Source organism: Notamacropus eugenii, chromosome 3 (genome assembly GCF_028372415.1).
Source record: "Notamacropus eugenii isolate mMacEug1 chromosome 3, mMacEug1.pri_v2, whole genome shotgun sequence".
Taxonomy (NCBI): Eukaryota; Metazoa; Chordata; class Mammalia; order Diprotodontia; family Macropodidae; genus Notamacropus; species Notamacropus eugenii.
Genome location: NC_092874.1, coordinates 401,462,724 through 401,476,696, shown reverse-complemented (window position 1 = coordinate 401,476,696; position 13,973 = coordinate 401,462,724). Strand labels below are relative to the sequence as shown.

Here is a 13,973-nt window from a genome sequence, read left to right as displayed (position 1 = left end):
CAATAGAATGTAAGCTCCTTGACACGAGACTTGAATTTATTTTTTGTTCTTTATATCCCTAGTGCCTAGCACAGTACAAACCCCTAAGAGATACTTAATGTTTCTTTCTTTCTCTCTTTTTGTGCTTTTTTCTCTTTCTTCCCTTTTCTTTCTTTAATTCATAAATGCTTGTTGAATGAATTTGTTTGTTGTAGGTTTATCAATATACTGTATGTATACATGCATGTAGGCATGTGCATGCCAGTCTGCATTTCGCTGGGCAGAGACTACCTCCTCAGGGTCCTGTTCTGTAGAATAATCTGCTGCTTGCTTTGCTTAGTAGTGAGTGAATCAGCTCAATAATAAATTATGGTACATTTGCCAAAAGGATTGTGGTTCCCTTGGCAGATGCCAACAATTAAACCCCAAGCTAGATCCTGTTATTTGTATCCCGATAGAGATCTGGAGAAGCAAGAGGTGGAAAGAGAGTTGTAATTAAACTTGTGGATTGTGTGTGTGAGACAGTGCTCTTGGGGGCATGGGAAGGATGAGGGTGTGTGTGTGAGTAATACCCTAATGTTTGCTTTTTCTTCCTTTAACTCCCACCATGGAAAGCTGCCCAGTGTTCCAAAAGAAAATCACACTACTCAGATTTAGGATGCTACAGAGTGTTTCTGACATTCTTAAGGACTGGGGCAACCAGGCCGCACATACTGTAGCGGCATTAGAACTGAATTCTAGTTCTCATGTGGTCACCTGCTAGACATATTACCTAACCTCTCTGGGCTTCAGTTTCTTCATCTATTTGTTTATCTTTTCAGACCAGATCTGTCATTTTATAGGCTCAGGGAGTTCTAGGATGAGAGAACTCCCTCTGCCAAAGCAGATCAGCCACTCCCTGCTCGGCTGTTTAGAGAGCACTGGAAGGTTAAGCAGAGGTTTGCTGGTTGAACCTGGGTCTTTCTCTCCTCATCTATTAAAAAGAGATAATGCAACCTACCTTATCTTGTGGAGTTTAGTTTTAGGGGAAGTGAGAGAACTAATACGTGTGAAAGCACTTTAAAAATCGTAGTATACTATAGATATGTAAGATACTATTATTACCAGCATTGTTCTTAGTTTTTTCTACCTTCTAGCTCAGGGATTCTTAACCGAGGGTTTGTGAACTTCAAATATGTATACTGATAACTATTTTCAGTGTCATCCGTTTCCTCTGGAACCTATATATTTGAAGCCTTGAAAAAACATTCTTTTGAGGGCTCCATAACACACACAAAAAGATTAAGAGCACCTGGTTCTTTTTCATTTTCATTGCTGGTCTGAGTTTAGCATAGATGAATTACCAAAAATATGAGAATAGACGCTCAAGTGGGAACTCTGAACAGATTCAGTTGAATGCCAACAGAGGCAGAGAATTCACCAGGCTTCAGGGAGGCCTTAAGATCTCAATTTGGTTGGCATCCACCTATATTGCCGTTGAATCTGGGAATCTCCAGTGAAAGGTGTGGCACAAGTCTCAATAGGGTGTGGCCCCACCAGGTAAAGGGGGCAATCTATGGCCACAGAGTCCAGTATCCCCATGACATGACTGATGACGCTCAACTTTTGTCCCCTAGCACCCTGGAAACGGAATAGGGAAAGTAGCAAGTAAGGAGTAGATGAGATACGAAAGAGAGGCATGAAATTACAATGGAAATCTTGGTCTGGAGTCCTGGGTAGCCATATAGCACAGGGATGATAAGCCTAAGGACTGCTGTATGGAAGAATGGGCCCTTATACATGTTGGCACCTTGAATAACTACATCTTTGTAGTTACTGGATGCCCAATCCCAAGTATATATCTCTGAGTAAGAATATTATTCTCAGATGGGTAACAATGAAAAAAAAGCTATCAATAATTGACCATCATGAATTGTGACTGGATTATGAGTGCTATCATCAAAGAAATAGTGGACTTGGAGTTGTAAGACCTAGGTTCTAGTTCTATACTTACTAGTTCTAGGTTCTAATTTGACACTTACTAGCTGGTTAAGCATATGCAAATGACTTCCTCTCGGGGCTGTTTTTCTTCATGTATAAAAAAAAGTTTTGGGCTAAATAATCTCCAAGGTTCCATTCTGGTCAATTATTCATGATTTCCTGACCCAGTTCTTCACTGGGGATACACTGAAGGTTCCATTCTCCTTTGAGTCCATGGCTCATCATTGCCTTAAAAACAATGATCCATTAAGGGTGAGTTTAGAATCCTAGACTATTAAGGTTGAGAAATTCAGAGAAAATTTCCTCTAATCTTCTAATCTTGCAGATGAGAAGTCTGAGACCACAGAGCTCAGGGAACCCGATCAAGGTCACACAGCAAGATGTGGCAGAGTTGCTATTATAACCTAAGACTTTTGACTCCTAAAGCAGTTTAGGAGACTTTCTCCTAAATCATCTAACCTACATGGAAACAAATATAAGTTGGATAGGATGTAAACAAGCACATATGGTCGAAGATGCTGATGTCTCAATGTGAAAACTGATCTTACTCTTTCTTACCTTTGCTCCATAATTTTGGAGCAAGGATATTTAATTTAAGGGAAAATGCCTTATATTCAATGAGAAATAAGGTATCAATTGGTCAAGTTAAAAAAATCTTAATTTTGGTGCAGGGGAAGCTCTGTCACAAACTATTTATGTGACATGGATAAATTCTTTCATCTCTCTTGGTTTCATTTCTTCATGTGTAAAAATTAACATGTTGGAATCATCATTATCATCATAGCTCACATTTATGTAGTGCTTACTAAGCACTACGCACTGTGTTAAGCTCTTTACAGTTATTGTCTCCTATGATCCTCACAACACCCCTGGGAGGTAGATGTTATTAGGATTCCCATTTTACAGATGAGGAAAGTGAGGCAAGCAGAGATTGAGTGACTTGTACAAGGTCACACTGCTAGTAAGTTCCAATGCCAGATCTGAACTGAGGTCTTCTCGACTCCCAGTTCGGCTCTCTATTCACAGCACCACTTGAGCTGGACAGTACCTTGGAGATCACCGAATCCAACCCTTTCATTTTACAGATGAGGAAACTGAGGCACAGAGTGGTTAAATGATTTGACCAACTGTAATGGTAATGGAATTTGAAGATCTTCCCTGTCCCTTAATAGGCCCATGTGACCTGCTTTGAGCTTTGGCCCAGCCCACAGCCTGAGTCACAGGGAGCTGATGGTGGGAGAAGCTTGCCTAATGGGTGGAGCAGGAGGGGAGAGAGAGAGAGGTAGAGCTGAGACAGAGAAGGCAGAATAGAGCAGAGCAGCTAGCATGAGTGAGAGAGAAAGTGATTTTGCCTAAGGGAGCTTGTTTGTGGGGAGGCCTGATGGAAGGAAGGCTTGGGGATGGTAGTCCTCCCCCTATTGCTAATATGTACAAACTTCCTTATTACCATGGTGGAATTGGTTTTCTGGTATCTAAATAAATATTTTGGTTTTGTCTTTGAGGAAGATGGTTTATATTTTGCAAATTTAACCTGGAAATAGACCTGCATACCCACGCTGTGGGTATCGCATTGGCTTTACATCATGGTGACACAGTTAATACATGTCTGAGATGGGGTTTCAACCCATCTCCAATGCCCTTTACTACACCATATCAATCATCTTTAAGATCCCTACCAATTTTTAATTCAATGATCTATAAATTGATTATGCAATAAACATTTATTAAGCACCTACTATGTACCAGGCCCCATGCTAAGCACTAATTCCATGCAGAATGGGTAAGAGGTACTGAACAACAATAACATGTACAGGAGATATGGAAATGCTTAACTCTTATAAATAGAAACTCTGTGATCCTCAATCAATAGCATACATAAATCTCAGCACTGAGATAATTCCATGAAAGGCCCTTCTCCCTTAACAGTCTGTTAATCTGCCATTAATCAAGAGGAAGGAGGTCTTTTCCTTTCTGTGATTGGGGGCCCAGAATTTAAACTTAAACTGTCATGATCACATCTGATAGAGGTGCATTTGGCAGTCTAAGAGAAGAGATGAGAAAATTATTGATGGGGATGTTCCCCCCACAGGATTTAGTAGAACTCTGAGAGGAGAAGGGAGAGATTTGAATCTGAGATTTTACAAGGAAAGGGTTTCTATGAGATGAAGAAATTCATGGTATAGCTAGGCCAGTGGGATACTCATGTGGAATGAGGAAAAAAAGCATCAGAATGGAGGTGGTCATTGGAATTGTGAAGCAAGGTTGTCAGCTCACCAAAACACATACTGAATTCATTGAGGATAAAAGCATGTGACAGGGTGGATGGAGAACAAACTGAAAACCATGGACATAAGTCAATGAGAGAGGCTTAAGTGTATGACAGGTTGACAGGTGATGGCCATGATGATGTGGAAAAAGATATAAACAGAAGGCATGGATCTCAGAAGAGGCACTCCTGTGTGGTGGTAATGGAACAGCGTGCTTTGGCAGTGGCACTTAGGGGCAAAGAGTTGGCTGACCCATCTTCCTTTCTCAGTGAAACAATGAAAAGTGGGGGTTTGAGGGTGGGAGTAAAGGGGAAGTGTTGGAGAGGAGCATCTGGGAAAAGCTAGATTTCAGTGAAGGGAGATGGAGGGTAGTCTTGTGTAAAAGTTCCAGGATATAAGTGGGCCTGATTTTAATGGAAATTTCACAAGATGTTGCTAATGGAAGGTGGGGAAATGATGTGGGTTGTGAGAACACAGAGTTCCAATTGCGGGGCAGAATGAAGTTAGACCAAAGCTGTCCATGGGGCAATGTGAGTGGTTTGCCATTTCCTTCTCCAGTTCATTTTACAGATGAGGAAACTGAGGCAAGCAAGTTCAAGTGACTTGCCCAGGGTCACATAGCTAGTATCTGAGGCCAAATCTGAACTCATGAAGATGAGTCTTCCTAATTCCAGGCTCAGCATTCAATCCACTGTGCCACTTAGCTTGCCCTTTACCTTTCTTACCCTTCAATTTTTCTAGCTTTATAATTGAATGGTATTATTTTCATATAATTCTCCAGTAATTGCTAAATAAGAATTATGGATGACATCTTCCAAAACAAGAAATTTGCCACGTTTCCCCTTTGTCTCATTCATATAAATGAGTTCATACAATGTATTAATTATTGTTGCAATTAATTAATTATTAAATTAATGTATTCATTTATGTATTAATGTATATCAGTGCCTTCAAAATATTACCCCCTTCCTCCATCCAATCCTAAATGCTGAAAAATGGGAAACTGCTCAGCTCGCTGAATCTTTTGCAGGAGAGCCCCTCATTAGACTATATCCCTCATTCATTTCTTTATTTCTTTGCTTTGATGTGATTGAGCAAGGGCCAGCTGTGGGAAGTGAATAATGGGAGTTTCCTCTCCCTGAGTACCCCACCCAGACAATAGCTTGAGTCTCCATGGGTGGTGCTCTTGTCTCTGACTGCTGTTGCATTAGGGTAGGAGGTAGTAGGGAGAAAGAAGGAGGAATGACACAACATTCTTCCTGCCATCTGCCTTTCCTTCTTGATCTCTTCCTTTGACAAGAGTTTCAAAGGAAGATGTACTCTCCTCTTTCTGCAGAACCTATTCTTGAGAGCCTGCAGGAGATCAGAATGGATGAGAATCTTGGCCTTTGAACCTCTTGGAGAATGGAATTTTTGTCAGTCTCCATCTCTTGTTAACCCAAGAAGGTCGAGCACAGGGTGGTGGTGTGGAGAGTCTGGGGGTGGGGGGTGGAGAAAGCAGATGGGGGCTGGAGAATTCAAGAGAAAAAGTGTAGCAAGAATCATAGGGCTTTGCATTAGGTGGTGACAGTCAAATACTAAGGGATTTATTGTTTTGTTTTTAAACCTATAAAGCTATAGGTTTGCAGCCACACAGCAATCATTTTTTTTTCCTTTTTGGGAAGAATTTAACAAGTAAAGCTCTGTAAACTGACTGAACTAGAATCTTTTATAATGCTTTCCTTCATTACATTCAGTTATATCCTTAAAATCTACTAGGTTTCTATCTAGGACATTACTCTGTTTATGCATTAAATGCATTCACTAAATTGACCTAGATATTGAGAAGATCAGAAGCTATCTCATTTACTGGTACTTAAATTTTAAACTGTTATATACTTTGACTAGTTCAGTATTTTGAGTCTCATTTTATGTGTGTTGGTCATTAAATAGTTTGGTCTTCTTTTAAGATTCCTGCCTTGTCTTCTCTATAAAACTTGAGATATTGGTACCAGATATTGGTGAAATATTTGTGAAAAAAGCCATCTACCCCCTCTCTACTAGTCCACACAGAACCTAAAAGTCCTAACTTGGATTGATTTGTTTACTACAGTTGGAGAATTTGAATTTTTTATATGTTCAGGGAACATTACAGTATTTTAAAAAATGTTTTTACAGATAATATTTGTGTCACTTTTAGTGCTAATTGAATTGAGTTTACAGAGTGTATATAATTATGTATATATACATATATGTCTGAGTGTTAGATATACCCAAATATGTGTGCATATGCAGACACATGTATATGTGTATATGTATACATATGTATGTGTACATATATACACACAGCTAGAATACACATACACATATATACTACATACATACATATATAATATACGTATATCCACACTTGTACATGTAAGCACACACATACTTCCTTTCTACTTTTCATTGGGATTTAGCCTCCTACATGCCAAAAACTTTCTAGCAATCACTCTGATCAGCATTTACAGTCTAGAAAGTCTTATTTTAGGAGATCCTGGGATCTTTTTCTATTCTTACTCCACCTCCTCTTTCTAAATGAAAGCTATCCCCAGGAGGGAATATGTGGGGGAAGATTTGGGATAAGCACAGCTTCCTATCTCCAATTTCTAGCTTAGGTAAAACTGATAGTAGGGAATGTTGACAGCCTTAGGGGATTTGAAAAATCTTTTTTTTTTTTTTGTTATATCATGGACCCTCTTCAGCAATGTGTTGAAGTCTATGGAAACTTATCGTTTCAGAGGATGATTGTATAAAATAATATGCATAAGATTACAAATAACATTAAAGGTTAATAAAAATAAAGATTTGCCCCCCCCATCCAAGTACATGGACTTTCTGAAATCTATCAAAGGAACCCTGGTCAAGAAACTTTGAATGTGTGTGGTTTAAAGGTTGGTGTTGTCATTGCTTGTGCTTCCTGAAGAAAACCAATGACCATGGGAGGGTGATATATTGACTTGCAGCTTAATTAGATTTTAAGTGAGGCAGAGCTGTGCAAAGTCACCAGCCTCACTCTCTCCTCCAGAGTCATTGGAGTGCAGTGGCAAGACATAAATCAGGAGACTGGTGATGGCCCTGGTTGCAGTGGGAGACCCTGGCCTTTTTAAACTAGGGTCTTTGTCAGGTCTCAGTTTGTCCATTCATTCAGGAATTAGAGACTAGGTAAAAATTGAGGCAAAAGATGACCTTGTTTGACTTCCCAAAAGAATCAATCTGGGAGAGGAAGACCCTCAGAGTTTCTGGCCAGAATAAGAACAATTGCTCTTTATACTCTGAGCCATTATAATGCTAATAAGAGTTAAAGATCTTTCCCACCCCTTGACAGGCCTGCCCATTAAGGGAAGCTTGATTGGGGAAGCCCACACCTTTTAAAAATTTCTAATGAGGCACTAGTTCTCAAGAGTTGTGAGCCCAGTTCTGAAAAGTGTATAAATACTCCGAGGTGAGGTTTTACTTTGGGATTTTACTTATTAGAAGTGTTTGTTTGGCCAGAGGAGACTCTGGGTAGCCGCTAAGGAGCCCCCAGCTTTGAAAACCCAGATGTTGGTGCTTCTCTCTCTGGTAACCATGAATGGTTGGATCTGTTTGTTGATCTGCGATGTAGTTATTGCTTACAGTCAGACAATTGAAAGCCCTGTCTGTTGATCTCTCTGAAGTTCAGGGCGTTTACTTCCCCCCCCCCCCCTACCCCGCAACACTAAGTGAATGATATATGTGCTTGATTAAGTGATTGTTGATCCCTCAAAAGTTGCCTTTCCTTTTAGAAAAGCAGATCTAAAAACCTGTACAGCAGGTCCTCCTGTGTATGCCAGGGTTCTTGCTGTTACAGCCATCAAAACCCAAACAATGAGCAAGTGAGGCTTGGGCTGGGGCCTATCTTTGGTCAATCATTGAGAGCAAGAGTGAAGGTTGCTTAGGGAGAGGTGCTTTGTTTGCCCCTCCTAAATAAGGTGAGAGTGTTCCCTCAGGTGAACACAAGTAACAAGAATCATACTACATTACAATGATGCTACATTGGGTGGCAACAGTCAAACAGCTAGTTGTTTGTTTTAGAACGTAGTAGGTTTTGAGACATCCATCCTAGGTTTTCCACCACATCTGGAGTTAAAGACAAGAATTATCTTGAATCTGGAGATTGATAAGTGCCTGTTCAAGTAAGCAAGGAGGGCAGGATCCATCTTTTGTCCATGATCACAGAGAAGTCACTCAACTATTCAGGACATCAGTTTCTCCATTTATAAAATGAGGGAGTTGGATTAGATCAGAAGTTAGATACAATGAAATCTTATTCAAAAATGTAAAAAAAAAATCTTTAGCTCATGGGTCAAATAAAACCAAGCTATCGGCTTCCTGGATGAGTTGGTCTCTAAAGTCTCTTCTAGCCCTAATTCCATGATAGTATGGTTATCATAGCTAGTGGCTCAAAGGATAGATCACTAGCCCTCAAGTCAGGAAGACTCACCCTCTTGAGTTCAATATGGTCTCAGACACTAATTGTGAGAGCCTGGACAAGTCACTTAACCCTGTTTGCATCAGTATCTTCATCCATAAGATGAGCTGGAGAAGGAAATGGCAAACCACTACAGTATCTTTGCCAAGAAAACTCCAAATGGGGAATAAGACATGACTGAAACAACTGAATAACAATGGTTATCACAAAATCACATACATGGAAAGCTTTCAAAGATTATATAGCTCAACTTATAATTGAAAAAGATTTCCCCACTTCTGGGAGCCAAGATGGCAGAGTAAGAATTAAGTTGCTCTTATCCTCCCTTATTGATCTCAGAAAGCCCAGAAAATATCACCCCAGGAAAAACCCTGGAATAGCTGCACCAGCAGAAAGATGGGGTACAACAGTCTTGTACCTCAGGAAGCTTGGGGAGTTAACAGGAAAGACTCTTCTTGCTCTGGGGGTGGGGGAGCAATACAGGATGGGAGGTGTCCCTGCAAAGCAGTGGCAAGCCTCATTTAAGCAAAACAGGGGGAGATCCTGAGCCCCTTGGTGGTGGAGCAGGCAAGCACCAACACCAGGACCCCCAAGTACCTTGGTACAGACAGGGGACTTGGTAGACACCAGCACAGAAAATCATTACATGTGCTGGCATTCTCCAGTAGCCAAATATCCTGGTGCTTCAGCACAACTTCAGGAAGCACAACTCCAGGAGGCACAGCTCCAGGCTAGTAGACATCCTCCAGTAGCCAAACATTCAAGTGCAAGGCCTGGGTAAGCAGACCCAATACCCCCACCCAGAGAGCTCCACTGTTGCTGACCCCAGCTTAGTCCTAGGTGAGCTGCCAGACCCCTACAGCCTCTAGTTGCCAGAACCTGAGGCCTCAGCGCACAAAGTCAGTGACTAGGGCCCAGGCCAGCACAAGAACCTTGGGTCAGTGCCCCCTGTGCTCCAGTAGGGGAGCTCAACTTTAAAAGTCAAGAATTGGGCAAACACCATGAGCAAAAAGCAAAAATGAAAATGACCACAGATTCTTTTCATGGAGACAGGGAACATCAAGGCACAAATTCAGAAGAGGATAACATTGTCAATATATCCACATCTGAAACCTCAAAGCAGAATGTGAACTTGTCCCCAGCCCAAAAAAGCTTTGTTGAAAGCTCAAGAAGCATTTTAAAAGTCAAATATGAGAAGCAGAAGAAAAATTGGGAAAAGAAACAGGAGATGTGCAAGAGAGAGTCAATAGTTTGGAAAAGGAAGGACAAAAATTGACTAGAGAAAACAAATCTCTAAAAAATAGAATGGGCCCAATGGAAAAAGAGTCACAAAAACTCACTGAAGATAACAACTCTTTAGAAAGTAAAATGGGCCAAATGGAAAAGGGGGTACAAAATTTAATAGAAAAAACCAATTTGTTAAAAAATAGAGTTGACTTTATGAAATATCAAGCTAATGACTTTATGAAATATCAAGAATCAGTCAAACAGAAACAAAAGACAGAAAAAAATAGAAGAAAATATAAAATACCTCATTGGTTAAACAACTGATTTGGAAAAGAGATCCAAGAAAGACAACTGAAAAATTATTGGTCTACCTGAAAACCATGATGAAAAAAGAGCTTGGACAGCATCTTTCAGGAAATCATCAAAGAAAACTGCCCTGAAGACTGCCCAAGAAGCAGAAGGTAAAATATTCATTGAAAGAATCCCACTGATCACTGCCTGAAAGAAATCCCAAACTGAAAATGTCAAGGAATATTGCAGCCAAATTCCAAAATTACCAAGTGAAAGAGAAAACACTACAAGTAGTCAGAAAGAAACAACTTATACATGATAGACTCACAGGTAGAATTACACAGAACCTTGAAATTTCTACATTAAAAGATCAGAGGGCATGGAATATGATATTCCATAAGGCAAAGGAACCTGGATTACAACCAAGAATCAATTATCCAGCAAAACTGAGCATAATCTTTCAGAGGAGGAGATGTATACTTAGTGAAATAGGGGATTTCCAAACCTTCCTGATGAAAAGATCAGAGCTCAACAGAAAATTTGGTCTTCAAATACCAGATTCAAAAGAGACATAAAAAAGCAAACAGGAAAGAAAAAACAGTATATTATCATATTAGCAGGGCAATTTGTTTATATCCTTACCAGGGAAGATGACACTTGTAACTCTTGAGAACTATATTGTTACTATGCCATTTAAAATGGGTATATAGAGTCAGAGGGTGTGGGTATAAGTTGACTTTGATGTGATGATAAAAATATCTAATTAAGTGGTGAAAAGGGATTGTACTGGAAGAAGATGAAAGGAATAGGCAGATAAGGGTAAATAACATCATGTGAAATGGTATAAAAACCTATTACAGTAGAGGGAAAGAAGGGGGGGAGATGAGCATTATTTGAACATTAATCTCATCAGATTTGGCTCAAAGGGGGAATAACATAATAAGTTCAGTTATAGAAATCTAACTCATCCTGTAGGAAGTAGGAGGGGAAAGTGGAAAAAAAGGGAGGGATAGATAGAAGGGAGGGAAGAAGTAGTAAAGGTAGATGTGAAGAAGAAAAGAAGGGAGCTGATAGAAAGGAGTGCAGACTGAGGAAGGAAGTAGTCAAAAGCAAAACTCTAGTGGAAAAAAGGAGAGAGAAAAGCATAATCAGGGAGAAAATAGGATAGAGAGAAAGATACAGATAGTAGTCATAACTGTGAATGTGAATGGAATGAACTCTCCCACAAAATGGAAGCAGATAGCAGAGTGGATTATAAACAAGAATCCTATAACACGTTGTGTAGAAACACATATGAAGCAGAGGGATACACACAGACTTAAGGTAAAAGGTTGGAGCAGAATATATAGTGCTTCAGCTGAAGAAGAAAAAGAAGGGGTAGCAATCCTGATTTCAGACAAAGCAAAAGCAGAAATAGATCTAATTAAAAGGGATAAAGAAGGAAACTACATCCTGCTTAACAGTACCATAGACAATGAACATCATGACTAAACATATATGCACCAAGTGGTACAGCATCCAAATTCTTAGAGGAGAAGTTAAGGGAGTTAAAGGGAGAAATAGCTAACATACTATACTAGTGGGGAACCTCAACCTCCCGTTCTCAAAACTAGATAAATCTAACCACACACACACAAAAAAAACTAAGAAAGAAGTTAAGGAATAGAATAGAATTTTAGAAAAGTTAGATATAATTGACTTCTGAAGAAAACTGAATGGGGGTGGAAAAGAATATACATTTTTGTCTGAGGTACATGGCACCTATACAAAAACTGACCACATATTATGGCATTAAAAACCTCAAAAACCAATGCAGAAAGGCAGAAATATTAAATGCATCTTTTTCAGATCATGATGCAATAAAAGTTACATGTAATAAAGGGACATGGGAAGATTGACCAAAAACTGATTGGAAACTAAATAATCTAATCCTAAAGAATGAGTGAGTCAAACAACAAATCATAAAAACAACCAATAACTTCATCCAAGAGAATGACAAAAATGAGGCAACCTACCAAAATTTATGGGATGCAGCAAAAGTGGTTCTTAGAGAAAGTTTTATATTGCTAAATGCTTACACGAATAAAATAGAGAAAGAAAAAATCAATGAATTGGACATACAACTAACAAAGCTAGAAAAAGAACAAATTAAAAACCCCCAACCAAATACCAAATTAGAAAGTCTGAAAATCAAAGGAGAAATTAATAAAATTGAAATTAAGAAAACTACTAAATAAATAAAACTAAGAACCTCTTTTACAGAAAAAAAAAACCCAACCCAATAAAATACATAAGCCTTTGGTAAATTTAATTAAAAGAAAGAAAGAAGAAAGCCCAATTACCAGCATCAAAAATGAAAAGGGTGAATTCACCACCAATGAAGAGGAAATCAAAACAAAAACTAGAAACTATTTTGCCCCACTATATGCCAATAAATTTAACAGTCTTAGTGAAATGGATGCATATTTACAAAAATATAAACTGCCCAAATTAACAGAAGAGGAAATAAAATACTTAATCCCATTTCAGAAAGGAAATTGAACAAGCTATCAATGAACTCCCTAAGAAAAAATCTCCAGAACCAGATGGATTTACAAACAAATTCTATCAAACATTTAAAGAACAACTAATTCCAACAGTATATAAACTATTTGGGGAAATAGGCAAATAAGGAGTCATCAAATTCTTTTATGATACAAATATGGTGCTGATACCTAAACCAGAAGAGTCAAAACAGAGAAAGAAAATTATAGACCAATTTCCCTAATGAATATAGTTGCAAAAATTTTAAATGAAATACTCGCAAAGAGATTACAGCAATTTACCTCAGGGATACCATACTATGACCAAGTAGGATTTATATCAGAAATGGAAGGATGGATCAATATTAGGAAAACTATCAGCATAATTCACCATATCAACAACAAAACTAATAGAAATTATATGATTATTTCAAAAGATGCAGAAAAAGCTTCTGACAAAATACAACACGCATTTCTATTAAAAACACTAGAGAGCATAGGAATAAATAGAATTTTCCTTAAAATGATAAGTAGCATCTACCTAAAATCATCAGCAGGCATTATATGTAATGCGGACATGCTAGAAAAATTTCCAATAAGGTTGGGGGTGGTGGTGGTGAGGGGACGTGAAACAAGGATGTCCATTATCACCATTGTTATTCAATATTGTACTAGAAATGTTAGCTTCAGCAATAAGAGAAGAAAAAAATCAAAGGAATTAGAATGGGCAAAGAAGAAACAAAGCTATCACTCTCTGCAGATGATATGATGGTATACCTAGAGAATCCTACAGAATCAGGTAAAACATTACTTGAAATAATAAACAACTTTAGCAAAGTTGTAGGATACAAAATAAACCCACATAAATCATCAGCATTTCTATGTATAACTAACAAAGCCCAACAGCAAGATATAGAAAGAGAAATTCCATTTATAGTTCCTATAGACATTACAAAATATCTGGGAATCTACCTGCCAAAACAAACCTAGGAACTATATGAACACAATTACAAAACATTTTTCACACAAATAGAGTCCAATCTAAATACCTGGAAAAATATCAGTTGCTCATGGGTAGGCTGAGCTAATACAATAAAAATGACAATTCTACCTAAATTAATTTATTCAGTGTCATACCAATCAAATTACCAAAAAATTATTTTACAGAGCTAGAAAAAATAATTACAGAATTCATCTGGAAGAACAAAATGTCAAGAATATAGAGGGAATTAA

At 38.5% G+C, this 13,973-nt stretch overlaps 1 protein-coding gene across 6 annotated transcripts in view; it reads right to left on the bottom strand.

Moving 5' to 3' along the window:
* Nucleotides 1-13,973, bottom strand: part of PALM2AKAP2 (PALM2 and AKAP2 fusion) — a 536,456-nt gene that overhangs the window by 299,563 nt on the left and 222,920 nt on the right. The gene's annotated exons all lie outside the window — the stretch shown is intronic.